Source organism: Papio anubis, chromosome 2, assembly GCF_008728515.1.
Source record: "Papio anubis isolate 15944 chromosome 2, Panubis1.0, whole genome shotgun sequence".
Taxonomy (NCBI): domain Eukaryota; kingdom Metazoa; phylum Chordata; class Mammalia; order Primates; family Cercopithecidae; genus Papio; species Papio anubis.
The window spans coordinates 109,330,074-109,350,463 of NC_044977.1; the positions used below are offsets into that span (position 1 = coordinate 109,330,074).

General features: G+C 37.5%; 1 protein-coding gene across 6 annotated transcripts in view; it reads right to left on the reverse strand.

Annotated features, from left to right (window-relative positions):
- The window catches only part of LOC101022620 (SRY-box transcription factor 2), a 587,038-nt gene that overhangs the window by 129,860 nt on the left and 436,788 nt on the right, over positions 1-20,390 (reverse strand). For 2 of the 6 annotated variants that reach the window (XR_643892.4, XM_021933712.2), the window contains exon 1: positions 1-85. This exon is cut by the window's left edge and continues 2,071 nt beyond it. The exons of the other annotated variants lie outside the window; for them this stretch is intronic. The gene's annotated coding sequence lies outside the window, so the exon portion shown is untranslated. Of the gene's footprint in view, positions 86-20,390 lie in introns of those variants that run through there. 6 annotated transcript variants of the gene reach the window in all.

Below are 20,390 nucleotides of genomic sequence, written 5' to 3' on the forward strand. Positions count from 1 at the left end.
TAAGATCACTTTTTTTTTTTTTTTGAGATGGATTTTCACCCCGTAGCCCAGGCTGGAGTGCAGTGGTGTGATTTCGGCTCACTGCAACCTCTGCCTCCCAGGTTCAAGCAATTCTCTGCCTCAGCCTCCCGAGTAGTTGGGATTATAGGTGCCTGCTACCACGCTCAGCTAATTTTTGTATTTTTAGTAGAGATGGGATTTCACCATCTTGGCCTGGCTAGTCTCGAACTCCTGACCTTGTGATCTGCCCGCCTTGGCCTCCCAAAGTGCTGGGATTGCAGACATGAGGCACCGGGCCCAGCCTAAGATCACATTTTTAAAGTGAAAAAAAGAAAAAAAGGAACCTACACACACCTGAGTAGATGAGAAGCTTGATTTTTCACTATTTCCCTTGATGTTTCAGGTCCATAAAATTTGTTCTACTGAATATTTTTAAAAAACGAACTATAGTTTTATGGTCTAGAATTACTTGGCACAGTTAAACTTTTCCCACTTCATCAATATCATTAGGAATAAATAATTCTTATTCACTAATGACACCATCTAAGATGGGCTAGTTTTCCGCTATTTCTGACCTCAGTTTTTTAATCAAATAATAAGTTTTTATTAAGTACCAACTTTATGTTTTTTACATGGTAGGCTCTATAGAATGCATGAGAAATATGAGATGAGATTCCGCCCAGCAGAAGTAGATAATTTATTTGTGGAAACAAGATATACTGTGGGAAATAGATAATGAATGAAGATGCACATATTATTTAGATACATTTGCCTGAAACATTATATATTTTCACATACTTGGCATAAAGATGACGCTTAATTTTATTCACTTAAAAATGACTCATAATCTTTCACGTTACCTTTGCAATATTTGTCAGTGATGTTATTATTCAAATATCCCAGGTGACATTCAGGAAATATCACATTTATATCTATAGTTGATCTCTAAACGCATGCTTATACTCGTCTAGCCCTATCACAGGTCATAGCTGCATTCATAAAATTGATTCAACATGCTCTAGTCTACCATCTTTAGCCTCAATCCTTTACCCACAACATGATTTCTGGAATAACCTTACTACAACTCTGCTTTCATCATGTTACATATACCTTGGTTCTAGAAACTATAATGAGTTGTTTTTTTGTTTTGTTTTTGTTTTTTTTTTTTTTTGCTTATTGCATGAAGTCTAAACTTCCCTGTTCAGTTCCCAGGGCTCTGCAAAATACAGTTTCATGGTAGCACCTCTAACATTATTTCCCGTCACCCAGCTTGCTATTTATTAATAATATTTCTTACTATTACATACATCATACATGCCTAGATGCACACCATGACATTTCATCTTTAATCTTTATTCTATGTATTCAAGATCCAAATATACCACAGTAGTACATTTATGAATCTTGTCCTGCAGTAGTATCCATGTAGATCTATTTCTACATATGTTTTATACTTATTATTATTGTTTTTATTATTATTTGATACTAGGACTTGCTCTGTCACCCAGGCTGGAGTGCAATGGCATGATCATAACTCACTGTAACCTCAAACTCCTGTGCTCAAGTGATTACCCTGCCTCAGCCTCCTGAATAGCTAGGACTACAAAGATGTACCACCATGCCTGGCTAATTTTATTTTTATTTATTTATTTTGGTAGAGACAGGTGTCTTGCTATGTTTCCCAGGCTACTCTCAAATTCCTGGCTTCAAGTGATCCTTCCATCTCTGTCTTCCAAAATGCTGGAATTACTTCATTTATTATTGAGTTTGACATACATTTGGCTCAGTTCTAATGCTACCCTCTTACGAAGATTTCCTTATCAAATGAGATAAAATAAATCTGTTCTTCCAGTATACTCAATAGTTCTTGGCATGCATCTTTATTATAACAGTCATAATCTTGAATTGTATTTGCATATTATTTTTCCCAGGCAGAAGTTAAGCCCCATGAGGAAAGGAACTAATCGTATGTATCTTTTTATGTCCAGTTATTGACATATAGATGCTCAATTAATGGTTATTTGATAAAGACATGATCCTTGTTCCTGAGAAACTCTCATTTCAGGGAGGAGTTTCTATTAGCTGTGAGATTAAGATGGTAGCTGAGTAGCTAAAACAAAAAGTATTGGCAGTTGGAACAACAATTTGTTTGTTTATAAAGTAAATTGAAAATTTAAAGTGAGAATTTAAATGTTTTCATAGTGAAGACTATCTATCTCAAAGCCAATCACTTGGAACATAGACAATAACCATTGATACATAGTTGCATTTTTAGGCAGTCCAAAAAATGCCTATTTGATCATAACTTAGCTGAGTTGTAGTAACACAGCCATTTATTGAACACTTGGTAGTTTGAAGCACTGTAATAAGCACTAAACATTATTTCATTTACTTTTCAAGATAACCTCATGAGGTGAGTATTATCATTGCTATTTTACAGATAGGAAACTTGGACTTAGAGAGGTTAACAGTTGCTCGAGGCCATCTAGATGGTGAATGGCAGAGCTGGGATTGGAGCTCAGTTCTGTCTGGCTCTAAGGCTCCCATGTTTTACATTACTCAAAACTGACCCCACTGGTAGAGATCGTGCTAGTCCTTAGTTAATGATTCTGAGGAATCTGTATGTGATGAATATTGGGGAAGAAAAGAAGAAGGAAGACGATTTTCTATTTGTTTCTTCATCGTACAATGAGTCTCAGGTACCATAGTTAAAAATCACTCTTTGTGTATTCTGATTTTTATTTCTTCACACATATCTTACTGACTCAGATGCCCTTCTCAATCTTTCAGGTTCTCATTGTTCTGGTTTTGTTGAAAACTTCTCTGTGGGCCTCTACTTAGACTGTCAATGTTCTTCATACTCCCTTCTTTGCTCCTTCAAAATATCTATTACTTTAGGACATATGGTAATATAAAACCAATCTAGATAAAGTGATTCTTGCCAACATGTCAGTGATGGATGGATGTTGGATTCTTCTTCTTAATAAGCACTTTGAAACAAATGCTTATTAACCTGAGTAAATATGCAAGGATAAACATTTCAAGCCTTGAAGCTATGTGAAGTAAAGCAGATATTTCTCACAGAAGCCTTAATGTATGAACAGAATGGAGTTTGAAACATATATGATGGTGATGTGTGTGAATGTAAGAAATTGTGTAAGCAGACCAGGCCTCCCTAAGAATCAGCTTCCTTAGTGATTTTTAATTTGGGTGGTGCAGTCACAGATCCTTTGGAGAATATGTTGAAGGCTATGCACTCCCTCCCTGGCTACACATGACCTTTTTGCTTATTATTTTATGGAATTAATGGACTTTTGAGGAAACCATGGGGTAAACCCCTACCCAAGGCTATTGCTTTTCTGAGTGGTATTTCCTTTCCTCTACTTCTAAACATACGTATCTTAACCATGATTGCATATTAGAGTTAGCTGGGGAGCCCATTACCAGATATTTTGATTTAATAGGCCGGTAGTGGGTCCTGAGTAGCAGTAATTTTCAAAAGGCTATCCTAGTGATTCTGTTGTGCAGCTATGTTTAAAAACCATTTTGTAAGCCAGTGATGCTCAAAGCACTGTCCCTGAAATAGCAGCACCAGCATCACTTGGAAACTTGTTAGAAATACAAATTCTTGGACTCACCACAGACTACCAAATCAGAAAACTCTGGGTATAGAGTCAAGCAACTTGTCTTTTAACAACCCTTTCAGGTAAATTCTGATGAAATCTTAGGTTTGAGGACTGCTGTTCTAAGCGGAGACCTTAGGAACTCTGAGAAACAACTCAATGGCAATGGCCTCATACTTGACTGGTTCGCAAGGCTGTGGTCACTTTGTGAATTTGTGGTTGTTTTAATGTATGGATGGCATAAGAGGGATGGCAGCACAGAGGTAATCATTCTGTCAACAGGAGATATAAACATGACAGACATTGTAATAGAAAGGGCCATTTAAGCTAGCAGAGTGGATGAATTAGACAATAGCAATTGATTTACCTTTACCTCAATACCTGTATTGAGGTAATTGTAACCTCAAATTCCTGTGCTCAGTATGTATTACCTCAATACATACTGAAAGTATGTAGCATGTACAGTGAGAAATAAGCCCAAGTGCAACAATGCAGGGAATACTTACAGTTGGAGACAAGATGGGGAAGAAACAACAGCAGACAGGAGAGAGAAAACTGGCAGAGAGACGGGAAGGAAACCTGAATGAGACAGTGACATAGAAACCTAAAGATAGGCTGGTCAATCTGCAGTTTAAAGTGGGGCCTGAAATTGATTCACTTGATCTTAGAAACTGAAAAGGATTTGGCTAGAACAGGGGTCCCCAACCCCGGGTCACAGTCTAGTACCAGTCAGCCACAAAGCAGGAGGTGGACGGCAGGCAAGTGAAGATCTGTATCTACAGCCACTCCTCATTGCTCATGTTACTGCCTGAGCTCTGCCTCCTGTCAGATCAGTGGCCGCATTAGATTCTCATAACAGCGTGAACCCTATTGTGAACTGCACATGTGAGGGATCTAGGTGGCTCCTTATGAGAATCTAATGCCTGATGATCTGTCACTGTCTCCCACCACCTCCAGATGGGACCGTCTAATTGCAGGAAAACAAGCTCAGGGCTCCCATTGATTCTACATTATGGCACATTGTATAATTGTTTCATTATATATTATAATGTGATAATAATAAAGTGCACAATAAATGTAATGCTCTTGAATCATCCCCAAACTATCTCCCTGACCCTGGTCTGTGGAAAAATTATCTTCCACCATACTGGTCCCTGGTGCCAAAAAGGTTGGGACCACTGGGCTAGAAGGAAGTCATTGATAGCTTTTGAGGAATTTAGTAGTGGGATATAGGTAAAGCCAGATTGCAGGGATTCAGAAGAGAATGGGAAGAGATAGATGAGACTTAGTGGATATAAACAATGTCTTTTAAGGAGTTGGCTCAGAAAGAAGAAAGGAGGACAGTTATTGGGAGCAGAGGCTCAGGGAAGCCAATGTAAGTTGGGAGAAGTATACATATTCTAAGAAATAAAGGAAGAAGCCTTCAGGAGATTGTATTTGTTAAAGAAGGTGGAAGAGGAGCTATCATGAGAACAAAGTCAGGAGTAGAAAAGAAGTGAAAGGACTCAGAGATGCCTTAGGAATAGAAAAAGAAAGGGAAGGATTCATGCAGGAAAAGGGTTGCGAAGGCAAAGATGATGAGTATGAAATAGGTCTTGCCTGATGGCGTCAAACTTATTTGTGAAGTAGGAGAAAAATCATTTATTGAGGCATTATTATTATTAATCTTGGATAAAGGATGGCAGAAAGTAGAGGTGCATAGGGATTAACAAGAGGGAAAAAAACTAAAATGAGGCAAAATTGCATTTCTCTATAGCCTGGCACTGGCTACTTCTTTCTACTTACGAGTCTCTCTTTTGCAAACTTCTCTAAAGTTAACTGTCTCCTGCTTAACTTAGCTTTCCTGACTCCTTTGGTGGCTCCTTTCCTACATGCTCCATAACAGGTCAGGATCCCCAGGGTTTGTTTGCCCTTAGCCCTCTTCTCTTTTCAGTCTCCACTTCTTTCCTGGCTCCACTTCTGTAGCTTTATCAATTTGATCCTCAAATTCATATGCAGCCCCAATCTTTCTTTTGAATTCTAGATCTGCACTTAGCTGTTTTTAGTATCTCAGTTTCACTATGTGTAAAATCAAACCCTTCATCCACTTTACTGTAAACTAACTCAAACACGTACTTCTGACTTCAGCATGCTTGTATATCTCAACAGCTTCACCATTAATTGCTGGAGTTTCCAAAGCAAAAAGCCATCAATGATCTCTTCTTACTCCTCAGTCCTGATAACTAATTTTTAAAATCAATTTTATTTATCAAATGTTGCATTTTTTTCCTGATTCATATACCAAAGTTGTTTTTTTTTTTTTTCTCCAACCTTTTTTTTTTAAGTTCAGGGGTACATGTGCAGGACATATATCAAAGTTTAATTTTCCATCCTGTTCCATAATAACTTTCTTGCAAGTCTCTTTGGTTCTAATATTTCCCCTCTGTAACTAACTCATCCTCCATTTTATGACAGGCGATGTCATTCTAAAATGCAGATGCGTGTATGCCTCTCACTTTTCCATGTCCTACAGCTGTGGTTTCCATAGTGTTCTAAAGAACTCAGGGTTTGCTAGAGATGTTTTAAGGACCTCAAATTAAAAATCTGATCATGAAAATGAACTTATATCATTCTTTTACTGTATCATACCTGATAGAGATGCACATACCAGTGGAGAAAAGTACAGATGTTTCTTGATTCGTGATGGGGTTACATCCTGATAAACCCATTGTAAGTTGAAAATACCATAAGTTGGGCCGGCATGGTGGTTCATGCCTATAATCCCAGCATTTTGGGAGGCTGAGGTGGGCAGATCACTTGAGGTCAGGAGCTCAAGACCAGCCTGGCCAACATGGCAAAACCCCATCTCTACTGTAAATACAAAAATTAGGCTGGGTGTGGTGGCTCATGCCTGTAATCACAGCACTTTGGGAGGCCAAGGCAGGTGGATCACAAGGTCAGGAGACTGAGACCATCCTGGCCAACATGATGAAACCCCGTCTCTACTAAAAATACAAAAATTAGCCAGGCATAGTGGTATGTGCCTGTAATCCCTGCTACTCGAGAGGCTGAGGCAGGAGAATCACTTGAACCTGGGAGGTGGAGGTTGCAGCAGTGGGCTGAGATCACGCCACTGCACTCCAGCCTGGTGACAGAGAAAAACTCTATCAAAAAAAAAAAAAAAAAAAAATTAGCCAGGCATGGTGGTGGGTGCCTATAATCGCAGCTACTTGGGAGGCTGAGGCAGGAGAATTGCTTGAACCCAGGAGGCGGAGGTTGCAGGGAGCGCATATCATGCCACTGCACTCCAGCCTGGGTGACAGAGTGAAACTCTGTTTCAAAAAAAGAAAAAAAAAAAAAAGTAAAAGAAAATACCACAAGTCAAAAATACATTTAATACCTGATCTAGTGAATATTATGGCTTAGCCTAGCCTACTATCTTATATGTGCTCAGAACGTTTACATTAGCCTATAGTTAGGCAAAACCATCTGACAACACAGTACATTGGAGACTATTGGTTGCTTACCATTGTGATCATGTGGCAGACTAGAAGCTGCGCCTCCCTGCCACTGCCCAGAGTCTTGGGAGTCTTGTACTGCATATCGCTAGCCCAGGGAAAAATAATCAAAATTCAAAATTTAAAGTATGGTTTCTATTGAACACACATGCTTTCTCACCCTTGTTAAGTCAAAAATTCTAAGTTAAATCATTGTAAGTCAGAGACTGTCTGTAAATCAAAGCCCCAAGATAAATGGACTGTTAGAGAAACATAGTTGATACCATTATATTATAATGCATCCAGAGAAAAAGTTTAAAAAGCATCCACGATGCTTAAAGAATAAGCATGAAGGCACAAAAACTTTCCAAACCAACTGGACCAAAGTCCAATATTGCCAATTACTCTATTTTGCATATCTTTGCATGCAAAAAGAGATATATTATAAATAAAATATATAATGTATATGTAACAGGAGAAGGTACTTAGATCAGCTTTGATACATTAAATCAGGTGGAAAGAATGTGGAAAGCTGTACTGGACTTTTGGCACAAAAACAATAGTAGAGAAAATAGCAGGAGTAGTGATTTTTATAAAAGTTATTACTGATAATGTGTTTGATTAATCATTTAATTTGCTTAGGCAAGCACTAGCCCTTAAGAAAAGTGCTGCTTTCTTTTCAAGCAGTTTGTTTATTCTATGCAGATCAACAATTTTACTAAGACACAGTCTTTAACACTCCAGGACATTGGTCTGAGCAAAAATTTCTTGAGTGAGACCTCAAAAGCACAGGCAACCAACACAGAAATGTGCAAATGGGATCACATCAAGTTAAAAAGCTTTTGCACAGCAAAGGAAGCAATCAACAAATTGAAGAGACAACCCACAGAATGGGAGAAAATATTTCCAAATTGCCCATCTAACAAGGGATTAATAAACAGAATACAGAAGAAACTCAAACTTAATAACAAAAAATAATCTGATTAAAAATGGGCAAAAGATCCAAATAAACATTTCTCAAAAGAAGACAGACAAATGATCGACAAGTATATGCAAAAATTCTCAACATCACTAATCACCACAGAAATGCAAATTAAACTACAATGAGATATTATCTCACCCCAGTTAAAATGGCTTTTATTCAAAAGACAGGTAATAACAAATGCTGGTGAGGATGTAGGGAAAGGGGAATGCTTGTATTCTGTTGGTAAGAATGTTAATTAGCGCAACTACTATGGAGAATAGTATGGAGGTTCCTCAAAAGACTAAAAAAATAACTACCATATGATCCAGCAATCCTACTGCTGGGTATATATCCAAAAGAAAAAAAATCAATATATCAAAGACATATTTATAATACCATATTTATTGCAGCACTATTCACTATAGTCAAGATATGGAAACAATCTATCACAGGCTGGGAAGGCAAGTGGGCAGGAGGGAGTAGAGATGGTTAATGGGTACAAAAACATTCTACTTCTATCAATAGAATGAATAAGATCTAGTATTGGTAGCACAATTGGGTGACTATAGTTTACCATAATTTGTTGTATATTTAAAAATAACTAAAAGAGTAGAGTTGAAATGTTTTTAACAAAAAGAAAGAATAAATGCTTGAGGTGATAGATACTCCAATTACCCTGATTCAACTGTTATACATTGTATGCCTGTTTGAAAACATCATGCGTCCCATAAATATATACAACCATTATGTACTTACAATAATTTTTTAAAAGGCGTAGTCATTAAATAAAAAACTATTTCTTTATTTTTCACACATTTTTCCAACATTTATCAACTGCCTACTACGTGTACTAGATAATATAGTGTGTTTCAAAATTCACATTTCGGTAAATGAAATTTGCTGACCCTCTCCCAACAAGGTATTGATATGAATATTTCAAATAAACAGTAACACACTTTTAGCTACATCTTTCTCAGTGGTACAATAATTGTGCCAGCTTTCATATCTTTCTGATAATTTTTCACCAGCTGAAAAAGCCTAATATCATAATGTTTACAACAAAAGATGAAATACTAGAAGGGAAACAGAACACTATTGAGACTCGATGTATAAAACAAAATAAATGAGAGCCTTTAAAAAGTTGAATATCTAGCCCTATTATAACTTACTAGTATCAATATCTGTTACAACATCTTTCTTACCTCACCTATCTAGTTTTAATTTAAGAAGCTGTATACATCTGCACGCTTCAGGTCATACCTCTATGATGGCGTTCATGCTTTGCATGTGTGTGTGTGTGCACGCACACATGTGTGCATAGTTGTGTGTGTGTGTATTTTCCAAGTAGTGATTAAAATTATTTCTAAAATTAGACCTAGATTTAAATAAAAACTCTGCCATTTACTAACTGCATAACTCCAATATTAAACTGTGGATGACTTAGTTTTCTCCTATTTGGAAGAGAATAATAATAGTAGCTTCCTTATTCAGTTATTAGGAGCAAAAATTAGATAATGTATAGGAAATACTTAGCCTGGTATACAATAAACTCTAATTTTCAATTAGTTATTATTGTTGCTGTGGTTGTTACTCAGTTAATTGCTGTTGTTGCCATTGTTGTTACCTAATTTTACTTTAAAAGTCAGTTTAAACAATTACCTTCATCCTGGATCTGACCATAGGCGGGATGGAATTTGGATTAGGCTTTGATGAGGAGACATGACCAAACTGTATACCTTAGCCTGTGCATCAGACGGAGAGAGGATTGAGGATAGAAGGCCTTGTATGGGTTTAGGTAGTTTAGTTAATCCCTTTAAATCTGATTTGTACAATGAGGTTAATGCTTACAAAATTCTACTTGGTTGTTTTCTGTAAAAAAAAAAAAAAAAAAAAAAAAAGCCTATGTGAACGTTCCTAACCCAGAGGCTAGCACTTAGTAGGAGCACCAGTTTCCTCACCTGCTGTCAGTCAAACCATCTGCTTCTCTTTTTTCTTCCTTTCTTTCTCTGCTTGAACACTAGTTGAGGCCCCTTCCTTAGACTATGGCCACATATAATCTCCATGCAGTGCTTCCAGGGACTTGCTGTAAAGAAATTACTTTCCCCTCATCAAAGTAGACACTTTTACTGAAAACCAACTCTGTTTCTCAGCAGAATGAGAAAGAAACCAGCATTATCATGATGATGATGATGATGATGGTCAGCATCATTTTTCGTATCTTTCTGATAATTTTTCACCAGCTAAAAAATCATCATCATCATCATTTTGAAACATCTGTGTAAAAGGTCCTGTAGACTCCCTGAAAAAGCATCTTCTTTTTACTCACCTTACTGTTTTCATTGCTTGTCTTTGAAGCATATTAGACAATTAAAGCAAGTTGGATTCCAGCCTTTTCAATATTTTGATTAAGATTTTATGTTCAGTAGTCAGTGGTATGTAATTTTGGAAGTATCATAACAATTTTAATTAATTTTCATAGGTTTGCTAATTAAAACAATTGAGAGGTGAAACTTACTCACTGGAAAAATAATTGGAGGATCTCTAGTGAACATTATCCTTGAGGTTTCACACAAGCACAAAATGGTGTAAATTTGTTTTAAAAATAGCTAGAAATCCAAAAGAAGTAATTATAACATCAAACCAAAGTTGTGTCTGCATTTATCCTTTTTAAAAATAGGAGATAACATTTTCATTAAGCTTCTGGGAGCTGCTTCTGCCTGCCTCTGTGTTCATGGCAGTAGCAATAATTAGAAGCACCACCAGACTACTTTTTAAAATAACAGCATGATATGTAAACTTTAAACTTTGGAGATAAGTTTTGATAACACAAAGTACTGAGAGGTGAGAAAATGAGGAAAACAAACACTGAGAAAGCCCAACAAAGTAAAAGAAATATCGAATGTGAATTAAACTACTCTCTGCTGACAGGATGCAGTCCATAAAGTAAAAGGATTTCCAACATTTTAGAAGTCACAGAACCTTTAGGGTCAAAACATGTTTTCTAGAAACTTAACACAGGACACAATCCTTGGTATTAGTAGAACCATAGAGTGAATATGGAAAGAAAAAGGGACACATGCAGAAATATTCAAGCAGTTAAGCTCAGTGGTTAAATGAAAGAGCTTCGGAGTCAGTCAAAGTTTTAATCCTTGCTTCATTGTTAAAATAGTGTAACGAGACCTATCCCAAAAGATTGTTGTAAGGATTAAATGATTTAATATATGTTAATCACTTAGAACAATGCTCTATCCAAACTAAAGTTTATTTTTATAATTATCCTCATTTGCATTTAAAGTATGAAAAGATAGTAATTTCTTCAAGTCCAAAGCCATCTCCACTGAGGTAGCTTATGAAATGATTTTACACAACCTTGCAAGAGGCCCAGAGTTTTCTGGAAATGGCATTTTAAAACCTCAGCATGTTCATCCAAAGCCTTACAAATATCAATACCCTTCAATTCCATAATTAACACTTAACGCTATCTAGTCTAAGGAAATGATAAAGATGTAAGCAATTGTATACAAAGATATTCACCATCTAGTCTAAGGAAATGATAAAAATGTAAGCAATTGTATACAAAGATATTCACCACAGTATTTATTTATTTAAAAAACTCAGAGGCCAGGCACAGTGACTCACGCCCATAATCCCAGCACTTTGGGAGGCTGAGGCAGGTGGATCACGAGGTCAAGAGATCGAGACCATCCTGGCCAACACAATGAAACCCTGTCTCTACTAAAAATACAAAAATTAGCTGGGTGAGGTGGTGTGCGCCTGTAATCCTAGCTACTCCTGCTGAGGCAGGAGAATTGCTTGAACCTGGGAGGCAGAGGTTGCAGTGAGCCAAGATCATGCCACTGCACTTCAGCCTGGTGACAGAGCGAGACTCCATCTCAAAAACAAACAAAAAAACCAAAAATACCAAAAACTTAGAAAGCCTAAATGTCACATAAAAGAGCAAAAAATAGTAAATTATTTAAATGGATGACAATATTTTTATAAGATGAAATATTATGCAATGATTAAAAATGTTGGCCTCTGGTTATCTTTCATAATTATATGTAACATGCTGATGATATAGAGGTAAGTGAAATCAGCAAAATATATAACTTTATTTACAATGTGATCATAATTTACAGTATGACTATTTAAAAATATGTCTAGAACATCCCTTTGAAAAGTATACTAATAACAGATTATTTCAGAGGGTTAAAACAGGGACCAGCAAACTTTTTCTGTAAAATAGTAAATATTTTAGGCTTTGTGGGGCATGTAGTCTCTGAATCAGCTAAACAACTCTGTCATCATTGTGTGGAAAGTAACCATGGATAATAGTAAACAAAGGGCTCTGGCTCTCTTCCAATAACATTTGATTCATAAAAACAGTTAGTTGACCTGCTGGCTATAATTTGCCAACCCCTGGGTTAAATTTGTAGGTGTATTTATTTTCTTTTAAATATTTTTCTACATTTTCTAAATTTTTTTTTCAGTGAGAAATGCAAAAATTACTCTCATAATTTAAAATGAAATAATAAGTACTATTGTTTGTTATTAAAAAATAGAAAACACCATGGGTAGTTAGAAAATGGCCATAGTAGACTTTTGTAACTTAAACATTTATATCAGGTGCTATGGTCTGAATGTTTCTGTATCTTCAAAGTACATATGTAAAAATCTAACCCGCAAGGTGATGATATTAGGGGGCAGGGCCTTTTGGGAGTTGATTAGGTCATAAGGACAGAGCCCTTACAAATGGGATTAGTGCTCTTATAAAAATGCCCCCAGAGAGCTGTCTTGCCCCTTTCTACCATGTGAAGACACAAGAAGGCGCCATCTATGAATAGGAAATGGGCCCTCACCAAACATAGATTCTGCTGGTACTTTGATCTTGGACTGCCTAGCATCTAGAACAATGAGAAATAAATTTCTGTTGTTTACAAACTACCCAGGTTAAGGTAGTTTGTAATAGCAGCCCAAATGAACTAAGATATCAAGTCACATCAAGACTTGCTCAAAAATACATACCTCAAAATAATAAGCACTATCTATGACAAACCCACAGCCATCATACTGCCTGGGTAAAAGCTTGAACTATTCCCTTTGAGGACTGGAACAAGACAAGGAAGCCTACTCTCACCATTCCTATTCAACATAGTACTAGAAGTCCTAGCCAGAGCGATCAGGCAAGAGAAAGAAATAAAAGACATTCAAATAGGAAAAGAAGTTGAACTCTCTCTCATCACTGAAGATATAATTCTATATTTAGGATATCCTAAAGACTCTGTCAAAAGGATCCCAGAATTGGTAAGCAACTTTAGTAAACTTTCAGGATACAAAATCAATGTACAAAAATCAGTAGCATTTGTATACACCAATAACATCTAGTCTGAGAGTGAAATAAACAACACAATCACACTTACCATAGCCACAAATAAAATGAAATACCTAGGAATAGAGCTAACCAAGGAGGTGAAATATCTCTACAAGGAGAACTACAAAATACTATTGAAAGAAATCAAAATCAGAGACAACACAAATAAATGCAAAAAGTTCTGTGCTCATGAATTAAAAGAATCAATATCATAAAAATGGCCATACTGACCAAAGCAATTTACAGATCCAATGCTATTCCTATGAAACTACTAATGTCATTCTTCACAGAATTAGAAAAAAAACTGTTGTGAAATTCATATGAAACCAAAAAGAGCCCAAACAGTTAAAGCAATCCTAAGCAAAAATAACAAAGCCAGAGGTATCACACTACCCAACTTCAAACTATACTATATAGCCACAGTAATCGAAACCTTTTGGTACTGGTACAAAAACAGACACATAGAACAATGGAACAAAACAGAAAACTCAAAAATAAAGCCACATACCTACAACCACCTGATCTTTGACAAGGCTGACACAAACAAGCAATGGGGAAAGGACTCATTCAATAAATGATGCTGGGATAACTGTCTAGCCATATGTACAAGATTGAAGCTGGACCCCTACCTTTCACTATATACAAAAATTAACTCAAGATAGATTGAAGGCTTAAATGTAAGACCTCAAACTATAAAAATTCTGGAAGACAACCTAGGAAATACTCTTCTCAACATTGGCCTTGGCCAAGAATTTTTGGCTAAGTCCCCAAAAGCAATTGCAACCAAAACAAAAATAAACAAGTGAGACATAATTAAACTAAAGAACATTCTGCACAGCAAAAGAAATTATCAACAGAGCAAACAGGCAACCTACAGAATGGGGAAGGTATTTGCAAATTATGCATCCAACAAAGGCCTAATATTGAGAATCCTTAGTGAACTTAAAACAAATCAACAAGCAAAAAACAAATAAACTCATTAAATAATGAACAGAGGACATGAACAGACATTGCCTAAAAGAAGACATACAAGAGGTCAACAAACATATGAAAAAATGCTCAGCATCACTAATCATCAGAGAAATGCAAATAAAAACCACAACAAGATAACATCTCACACCAGTCAGAATAGCTATTATTAAAAAGTCAAAAAAACAATAGAGGGTAGGTTCCAAGATGGCCGAATAGGAACAGCTCCAGTCTGCAGCTCCCAGAGTGATCCACACAGAAGATGGGTGTTTTCTGCATTTCTAACTGAGATACCTGGTTCATCTCACTAGGAATGGTTGGACAGTGGGTGCAGCCCACAGAGGGTGAGCTGAAGCAGGGTGGGGCATCGCTTCACCTGGGAAGCCCAAGGAGTCGGAGGATTTCCCTTTCCTAGCCAAGGGATGCTGTGACAGACTACTTGGAAAAACGGGACACTCCCTGCCCAAATACTGTGCTGTTCCCAAGGTCTTAGCAACCGGCACACAAGGTGATTCTCACCTGTGCCTGGCTCGGTGGTTCCCATGCCCACAGAGCCTTGCTCACTGCTAGCACAGCAGTCGGAGATCAATCTGCGAGATGGCAGCCTGGCTGGTGGAGGGGCGTCTGCCATTGCTGAGGCTTGAGTAGGTAAACAAAGTGGCTGGGAAGCTCAAACTTGGCAGAGCCCACCACAGCTCAACAAGGCCTACTGCCTCTAGATTCCACCTCTGTGGGCAGGGCATAGCTGAACAAAAGGCAGCAGACAACTTCTGCAGACCTAAACATCCCTGTCTGACAGCTCTGAAAAGAGCACTGGTTCTCCCAGCATGGCGTTTGAGCTCTGAGAACAGACAGATTACCTCCTCAAGTGGGTCCCTGACCCCCGTGTAGCCTAACTGGGAGACACCTCCCAGTAGAGACTGACAGACACCTCATATAGGTGGCTGCTCCTTTGGGACAAAGCTTCCAGAGGAAGGATCAGGCAGTAATATTTGCTGTTCTGGAATATTTGCTGTTCTGCAGCCTCCGCTGGTGATACCCAGGCAAAGAGGGTCTGGAGTGGAACTCCAGCAAACTCTGACAGATCTGCAGCTGAGGGACCTGACTGTTAGAAGGAAAACTAACAAACAGAAAGAAATATCATCAACATCAACAAAAATGTTGTCTACATCAAAACCCCATCTGTAGGTCACCAACATCAAAGACTAAAGATAGATAAAACCACAAAGATGGAGAAACTAGAGCAGAAAAGCTGAAAAATCTGAAAATCAGAGTGCCTCTTCTCCTCCAAAGGATTGCAGCTCCTTGCCAGCAATGGAACAAAGCTGGATGGAGAATGACTTTGACGAGTTGACAGAAGTAGGCTTCAGAAGGTCGGTAATAACAAAATTCTCTGAGCTAAAGGAGGATGTTCAAACCCAATCAGGAAAAAAGATTAGACAAATAGCTAACTAGAATAAAAAGTGTAGAGAAGACCTTAAATGACCTGATGGAGCTGAAAACCATGGCACGAGAACTTCGTGACGCATGCACAAGCTTCAGTAGCTGATTCAGTCAAGTGGAAGAAAGGGTATTGGTGATTGAGGATCAAATTAATGAAATAAAGTGAGAAAACAAGGTTAGAGAAAAAAGAGTAAAAACAAACGAACAAAGCCTCCAAGAAATATGGGACTACGTGAAAAGACCAAACCTACGTTAGATTGGTGTACCTGAAAGTGATGGGGAGAATGGAACCAAGTTGGAAAACATTCTTCAGGATATTATCCAGGATAACTTTCCCAACATAGCAAGGCAGGCCAACATTCAAGTTCAGGAAATACAGAGAATGCCACAAAGATACTCTTTGAGAAGAGCAACCCCAAGACACATAATTGTCAGATTCACCAAGGTTGAAATGAAGAAAAAAATGTTAAGGGAAGCCAGAGAGAAAGGTCGGGTTACCCACAAAGGGAAGCCCATCAGACTAACAGTGGATCTCTCAGCAGAAATCCTATCAGCCAGAAGAGAGTGGGAGCCAATATTCAACATTCTTAAAGAAAAGAATTTTCAACCCAGAATTTCATATCCAGCCAAACTAAGATTCATAAGTGAAGGAGAAATAAAATCCTTTACAGACAAGCAAATGCTGAGTGATTTTGTCACCACCAGGCCTGCCTTACAAGAGCTCCTGAAGGAAGCACTAAACATGGAAAGAAACAACTGGTACCAGCCACTGCAAAAACAGGCCAAATTGTAAAGACCATCGATGCCATGAAGAAACTGCATCAATTAATGGGCAAGATAACCAGCGAACATTATAATGACAGGATCAAATTCACACATAATATTAACCTTAAATCTAAATGGGCTAAATGCCCCAATTAAAAGACATAGACTGGCAAATTGGATAAAGAGTCAAGACCCATCAGTGTGCTGTATTCAAGAGACCCATCTCACCTGCAAAGATACACATAGGCTCAAAATAAAGGGATGGAGGAAGATCTACCAAGCAAATGGAAAGCAGAAAAAAGCAGGGGTTGCAATCCTAGTCTGTGATAAAACAGACTTTAAATCAACAAAGATCAAAAGAGACAAAGAAGGCCATTACATAATGGTAAAGGGATCAATTCAACAGGAAGAGCTAACTATCTTAAATATACATGCACCCAATACAGGAGCACCCAGATTCATAAAGAAAGTCCTTAGAGACCTACAAAGAGACTTAGACTCCCACACAATAATAACAGGAGACTTTAACACCCCACTGTCAATATTAGACAGACCAACAAGACATAAGGTTAACAGGATATCCAGGACCTGAACTCAACTGTGCAACAAGCAGACCTAATAGACATCTAAAGAACTCTCCACCCTAAATCAGCAGAATATACATTCTTCTCAGCACCACATCGCCCTTATTCCAAAATCGACCACATAATTGGAAGTAAAGCACTCCTCAGGAAATGTACAAGAACAGAAATTATAACAAACTGTCTCTCAGACCACAGTGCAAATTAGAACTCAGGATTAAGAAACTCATTCAAAACTGCACAACTACATGGAAACTGCACAACTTGCTCCTGAAAGACTACTGGGTAAATAACAAAATTAAGGCAGAAATAAAGATGTTCTTTGAAACCGATGAGAACAAAGACACAACGTATCAGAATCTCTGGGACACATTTAAAGCAGTGTGTAGAGGGAAACTTATAGCACTAAATGCCCACAAGAGAAAGAAGGAAAGATCTAAAATCCACTCCACACCCTAACATCACACTTAAAAAACTAGAGAAGTAAGAGCAAACAAATTTAAAAGCTAGCAGAAGGCAAGAAATAACTAAGATCAGACTAGAATTGAAAGAGAGAGACACAGAAAACCCTTCAAAAACATCAGTGAATCTAGGAGCTGTTTTTTTGAAAAGATCAACAAAATTGACAGGCTGCTAGCAAGACTAATAAAGAAGAAAAGAGAGAAGAATCAAGTAAATGCAATAATAAAAAAAGATAAAGGGGATATCACCACCGATCCCACAGAAATACAAACTACCACCAGAGAATACTATAAACACCTCTATGCAAATATACAACAAAATCTAGAAGAAATGGGTAAATTACTGGACACATACACCCTGCCAAGACTAAACCAGGAAGAAGTTGAATCTCTGAATAGACCAATAACAGGCTCTGAAATTGAGGCAATAATTAATAGCCTACTAACCAAAAAGAGTCCAGGACCAGACGGATTCACAGCCATATTCTACCACAGGTACAAAGAGGAGCTGGTACCATTCCTTCTGAAACTATTCCAATCAATAGAAAAATACAGAATCCTCCATAACTCATTTTATGAGGCCAGCATCATTCTGATACCAAAGCCTGGCAGAGACACAACAAAAAAAGAGAATTTTAGACCAATAACCCTGATGAACATCGATGTGAAAATCCTCAATAAAATACTGGCAAACTGAATCCAGCAGAACATCAAAAAGCTTATCCACCATGATCAAGTCAGCTTCATCCCTGGGATGCAAGGCTGGTTCAACATACACAAACCAATAAACATAATCCATCACATAAACAGAACCATCAACAAAAACAACATGATTATTTCAATATATGCAGAAAAGGCCTTTGACAAAATTCAACAGCCCTTCATGCTAAAAACTCTCAATAAACTAGGTATTAATGGAATGTATCTCAAAATAACAAGAGTTATTTATGACAAACTGACAGCCAATATCATACTGGATAGACAAAAACTGGAAGCATTCCCTTTGAAAACTGGCACAAGACAGGGATGCCCTCTCTCACCATTCCTATTCAACATAGTGTTGGAAGTTCTGGCCAGGGCAATCAGGCAAGAGGAAGAAATAAAGAGTATTCAATTAGGAAAAGAGAAAGTCAAATTGTCCCTGTTTGCAGATGACATGATTGTATATTTAGAAAACCCCATTGTCTCAACCCAGAATCTCCTTAAGCTGATAAGCAACTTCAGGAAAGTCTCAGGATACAAAATCAATGTGCAAAAATCACAAGCATTCCTATACACCATTAACAGACAAACAGAGCCAAATCATGAGTAAGCTCCCATTCACAATTGCTACAAAGAGAATAAAATACCTAGGAATCCAACTTACAAGGGATGCGAAGGACCTCTTCGAGAACTACTCAATGAAATAAAAGAGGACACAAACAAATGGAAGAATATTTCACTGCTCAATGAAATAAATATTTCACTGCTCAATGAAATAAAAGAGGACACAAACAAATGGAAGAATATTCCATGCTCATGGATAGGAAGAATCAATATCAAGAAAAAGATTCAATGCCATTCCCATCAAGCTACCAATGACTTTCTTCACAGAACTGGAAAAAACTACTTTAAAGTTCGTGTGGAATCAAAAAAGAGCCCACATTGCCAAGACAATCCTGAGCAAATAGAACAAGGCTGGAGGCATCGCACTACCTGACTTCAAACTATACAACAAGGCTACAGTAACTAAAACAACATGGTACTGGTACCAAAACATAGCTATAGACCAATGGAACAGAACAGAGGCCTCAGAAATAACACCACACATCTACAACCATCTGATCTTTGACAAACCTGACAAAAACAAGAAATGGGGAAAGGATTCCGTTTTAATAAATGGTGCTGGGAAAACTGGCTAGCCATATGTAGAAAGCTGAAACTGGATCCTTTCCTTACTCCTTATATAAAAGTTAATTCAAGATGGATTAAAGACTTAAATGTTAGACCTAAAACCATAAAAACCCTAAAAGAAAACCTAGGCAATACCATTCAGGACATAGGCATGGGCAAGGACTTCATGGACTAAAATATCAAAAGCAATGGTAACAAAAACCAAAATAGACAAATGGGGTCTAATTAAACTAAAGAGCTGCACAGCAAAAGAAACTACCATCAGAGTGAACAGGCAACCTACAGAATGGGAGAAAATGTTTGCAATCTACGGATTTGACAAAGGGCTAATATCCAGAATCTACAAAGAACACAAACAAATTTACAACAAAAAAGCAAACAACCCCATCAAAATGTGGGCAAAGGATGTGAACAGACACTTCTCAAAAGAAGGCATCTATGCAGCCAACAGACACATGAAAAAATGCTCATCATCACTGGTCATCAGCGAAATGCAAATCAAAACCACAATGAGATACCATCTCATGCCAATTAGAATGGGAATCATTAAAAATTCAGGAAACAATAGATGCTGGAGAGGATGTGGAGAAATAGGAATGCTTTTACACTGTTGTTGGGAGTGTAAATTAGTTCAATCATTGTGGAAGACAGTGTGGCAATTCCTCAAGGATCTAGAACTAGAATTACCATTTGACCCATCAATCCCATTACTGGGTATATACCCAAAGGATTTTAAATCATGCTATTATAAAGACAAATGCACACATATGTTTATTGTGGCGCTATTCACAATAGCAAAGACTTGGAACCTACCCAAATGTCCATCAATGATAGACTGGATTAA